Source organism: Cibotium barometz, chromosome 18, assembly GCF_041138505.1.
Source record: "Cibotium barometz isolate CiBa-2024 chromosome 18, ASM4113850v1, whole genome shotgun sequence".
NCBI lineage: Eukaryota > Viridiplantae > Streptophyta > Polypodiopsida > Cyatheales > Cibotiaceae > Cibotium > Cibotium barometz.
Genome location: NC_141063.1, coordinates 32,503,794 through 32,509,262, shown reverse-complemented (window position 1 = coordinate 32,509,262; position 5,469 = coordinate 32,503,794).

The following is a 5,469-nucleotide window of genomic DNA, read 5'->3' as shown; positions in this document are numbered from 1 at the left end:
GAAGAAGAGAGTCTCTACCTCGGGTTCAAACGATCGTTTAACCCCGGTTAGCGTGTGGACCCCACCGGGCTATCCCTTGGTCAAACTCTATCGTTACTTTAATTATTATAAAACAATACAAAACCTTAAATGGCTTACGCGTTTACAATTGTCACCCAAACTAGCACCTTCATTTTGAAATAATTAAGACTCCCATCAAGGGTTTAGGGCCGGTTCATACGTGGCGGCGGCGGACGCGGGTAGCTTTGGCCACCACTGACACAGAGGAAGGCTTTCAAACAATTTGACAGTCATGTTATATTAATTTGGCATCTTGTTGAGAGTCGTGGGTTCAAACCCCACTACCTACCAAACAGGGGTTGTCTTTTTGCGAAATCAACAAGATGGCATCCACCGGGTCGAGGGGTCTCCGTCGGTCACTTTTTGTACTTTGAGTGTCCCCAGTGATGTGGCCAAAACGTAAATCAACATGCACCAAGCAAGACCCACCCCTTTGCTCACCTATTAGTTCGTGGGCGGGGATATTGCCATCTCCCCCACCCTTGCAGGTGGGGGTGGGGGGACACACAAGTGAGTAACGAGGAAGAGTTATGCCTATGAAAGCAAGCCTAAGTTTTTGGAGATTTTGATTCTATGAAGCTTCTTGATCACCACAATATCTTTCACGATGTGCAATTTCTACTTTCAAATCTCGTTAAAACAAGAACATGCATGTTATATACTATTCATACTTCCAAATCTTGTTTGAACAAGCACATGCATGGATCTGGATGAAACTTTTTGTATGCAGTTTTTATAGGAATGTTCACTTCTCTATGTAACAAGCTTATGTACCTCTTGAAAACTTTAGCTTCTTATTTCTTAACCTAAAAGACATGATTGTTTTACAATCATGGAATGTTTGAGATATTAAGAATTGCCTACGCAAACAAGCTTATGTACCTCTTGAAAACTTTAGCTTCTTGTTTCTTAACCTAAAAGACATTATTATTTCTTAACCTAAAAGACATGATTGTTTCTTAACCTAAAAGGCATGTTTGTTACAGTCAAAAACAGAATGTTTGAGATATTAAGAATTGCCTAGACAAACAACAATGTACACATTGATGGTGGAAAGAGTAGTGAAATGACCATGTATTTGGGCCTACTAACCCAAGGTAACAATCTTAATACATCGAGCCCATGCCTAATTTTTATCATCTATCAAACTAACACTATATTTCACTCTTAAGAAAAGTAAGCATTTGATCTCTTGGATAATTTAGAGCACTCAAATAAAAGTTTTTAGCTTTGTGTGCTTAAATAGAAAAACCTATTACATGTATTTTCTATTAGCAATCCATCAAAGAGTGATCTATGCTTCCAATACTTGAGACATAATTGTATTGTTGGCTTTGTAAACATAAGGCAAATATTAGTTATTTGTGGATTGTTATATTTTATAATTAGTCTCTTCTAATTTTACAATTATATTTTACTATAGTTCTCTTTTTTTACAAGTAGCACCACATGGTATTCACTTAGAATGGGAATCAAACTTGGACTCCATCATAGAGACCCTCACCCCTTACTATTAAACCAATGGCATATAGAACTATATGAGGCTTGTGATACAAAAGAAAGAATGAAGATCTATTAAAAGTGAGAGCAAGAAACTTTATTTTTGTCCACTAGAAATATCAATACTCAAGAAAGGCTTTCATGAACGTTCTCCATTTGTCCCATTCTTTTCTTGTTTTTGAGCCTTTCCTATAACACACATTTTGTATTCTTTTTACATAATTAATTGCTTAAATATATTTTATAATTTACATCCTTTGTTGCTTACTTCTTGGTGGTATGAAGAGGAAATTACACCCCCTTCTCTATGGCATTTGTCCCATGATTTAGTCTTTCCTAACAAATGTTTAGTATATTCTTTTTGTATAATTAATTATTTAAATATATTTTATAATTTGCATCCCTTATTAATTACTTTTTGGTGTATGAAGAGGAAACCAAACCCCCCAACTTTTACATAAAGAGATCCATTCACTTTGCCATGCATCCCTAAACTTTGGAAATCTAAGTTCAAGTTCCCTTCATCCATTGCATAATCTCATGTCACATGTGTCATGAAGGGTGTAAGATGCATGGATTCTTTCTAAAAATCATAGGATCCTTTTTGGTACTACACACTTGTAACACAATCATATAAGCCTCTATTCTACATCAATTCAATGATTTTCAAGCTATGGATGTAATACATTTTACTTCTCATGTGGGGCCCAACACACATGGATATTGCCAAATGGCATCCATATTTTCACCATGTACCTTGTTTCTTGCTACGCTCCCAAATGCAAAGTTATAAATGTAAATTCACATGTACACATGCTATTTACAATGTAAAATACACAAGACTTCTTTTGTGAAGAAATTGTAAAAAGAACTCCCTGTGTGAAACAACCTTATGATGACAACATGTCTACCCTAAAGAAACTCTTGAAAAGGGCATATGTTTAAATATATATCTCTCTTAAAATAGCTAACAAGAATGTGAATATGTATGACATAAAAGTAAGCACATGAAGTGATAAACATTATGTTGGTTAAGGTTGGGATTTCTGCATTGATTGTCAAGTATATCAATGTTTCCATGTTGCACATCGATAATTTGCTTAATATTTAGTGTACAATCAAAGTCAATTTATCACTCAATTTAGTGTATAATCAAATAAATTTATCACTCAATTTGCTTAATATTTAGTGTACAATCAAAGTGAATTTATCACTCAAGTTATATATCAAATATCAAGTATATTTCCATGTTGCACATCGGTAATTATCAAATATATCAATGTTACACATCGATAATTTGCTTGATATTTAGTGTACAATCAAAGTGAATTTATCACTCAATTTTATGATATAAAGTTAGGGAGAGTATAAACAATTGAAGTTCTTACTAGAACTCATACTAATAACATGTGTTTTGATGAATAGATGGAGAATAGATGTAATTATGAGTTCCATTAACATGAGCACATGTCCAACTTTTTGTTATGTTTTAACTTGTGATTCACTACATTTCATCTCATGACACCCTTGACTTTCATGCTCTATAACCTCTCAAATATTAGCATATTTAGGAGTGTGAACACCTATCATCAGAATGGCATGCTACATATTATGTTTGTGTTTGAAACATGAAAATCACCTATCGTAAGAATGGCATGCTACATATTATGTTTATGTTTAAAACATGAAAATCACTATACATTACTTTATTCATTTTTACAAACCAAAGTTAAAGCTAAAATTATATGCAAAATCAAAGCACCACTCTCAATGGTGTAAAATTTTGTAAAATGGTGGCATAAATTTTGTGTACTACATTCATGTGTTTTCAAATTGAAATGTTGGAAATAAAGTTAGCCATAATTTAGAATTTAAAACCATGTATTAACAAAAGGAAACCGCTCTCAAAGGGCATAATGTCTACATCTCATCATTTAGCCCTTTCTTATAGTTTGAGTAAGCATTATATAACCTTAACTCTCATATGAAAGGTGGCCATTGATAACCATGCCATATTTCTCTCTAATTAAGGATACTTTTATAATTGTGGATGCACATATGAATGTCCACATTAAATGGATTTAAATTGAGGTTTACAACTCTCATATGAAAAGGTGACCATTGATAAGCATGTCATATTGCTCTCTAATTAAGGATACTTGTATCATTGTGGATGCACACATGAATGTCCATGTTAAATGAATGTCTACATCATACAAAGCACATCAATTTTACTTAAAATATGCATTTTTTAATTATGACTTAGCTAAGACAATATGGAAAGAGGGTACCTCAAAGATTATTTTGAGGCAATAAAAATCCGTAAAGAACATGGTTTCTCAATTGTCTCTATCATATCCATGTTTCCCTATGGAAAGAGGGTACCTCAAGAGGCAATAAAAATCCGTAAAGAACATGGTTTCTCAATTGTCTCTATCATATCCATGTTTCCCTATGGTCCAGCTTATGATCATCCTCATCTAGTTCATATACGAATGTATGAAACCATCAATTAAGTTGTCACCGTCATAAAGACACTTTTTCAATTTAGTAACATGAACTAGTGGGTGGACACGATAGTCTTGTTATTATTTCACCTTGTTAACTACTCCTCTTATGTTCATAATCTTTAAAGGACAATAATTTTTTGAATCACGTGTATGGGAACATTATTTAAAATAACATTTATGGGAACTCTAAAAAAAAGCAAAAAATGAAATTTTAGTTAGAAACCCTCGAATATGTATCTCAAAATGTTTTCCTCATTTTTGGGAGGGGGTTTTGAATTGATTTTCTCATATCCTTTGAAGTATGTGAAATCTCATTAGAAAGAAACAATTTATTACATTAGACTTAGAAGCCATAAAAATTAGAACACTTTTTTTAACAACCTAGTACTAAAGGGAGTAATAACCACCTCAACTAAGTCCTTATGAGTTAAGAAACACCTAGGAGTTATGTACTTGACAACAAGCATGGTGTTAGAAAGAGTAATATCCACTTCGTATGTATTTGATGACATGCCAATATCAATCCACATTGGTATTTTCAAGTCATAAACTACATTGTGAATCATATTGTGTGGCTTATGTGACTTGTAAGTAATAAACCACATTAGTGTTTACAAGTCATAAACCACATTGTTTATTGTCACGGTTTTGGTCTAATTTGATGTATATATGTGGCATAGGGAAGGGTGTAAATGTGTCTCAGAATTGGGGTAGAATAAGGGCATGTGAATACCTCTTACATGTGTGGCATATTTTAAAAACCTTAATACTAAAGTTTGATGGGACCAAATATTGACCCTCCCTTATGTTTTCAAACTAGCTTCTTCACACTTTCATTTGTTTCATTGAGTAAAAATAATACATTTTATTTAATAATTGGGATTGTATGACCAAAAATCAAACTATGTCTAATCGCGCGAAACAAAACTTGATATGTGGAAACTTACATGGTGTGTGAGTGCATTGTGACCTTTAGAAGATAAAATTATGTCTAATCGCGAAATAAGACTTGATATGTGGAAACTTACATGGTGTATGAGTGCAATGTGACCTTTAGAAGACAAAATTAATTTTTGATGGTCAAAAATCATGTAGTAACTAGGACACCAAAATTTATTGGTGGCGGGTGAAAGCATGTTAAGGTGGAAGACTTTTGCATGTCTGAGACATAGTTATAATAGTTACTATTTTCAATTAAAATCATGATCTCAATAGAAAATTTCCTATCATGTTATATATCATTGGACAGCTCTTGACGAGGAGATTTTAGATTTGAAATCTCCGACAAATTTTGATTTTATTGAGAAAAATGTACTGCACACCCATTTTTAGTGTTAGAGCAACTAACTAGTTAAAAAAGTGTTCCACCTTAACATGCTTTCACCCTAGCACTACATAC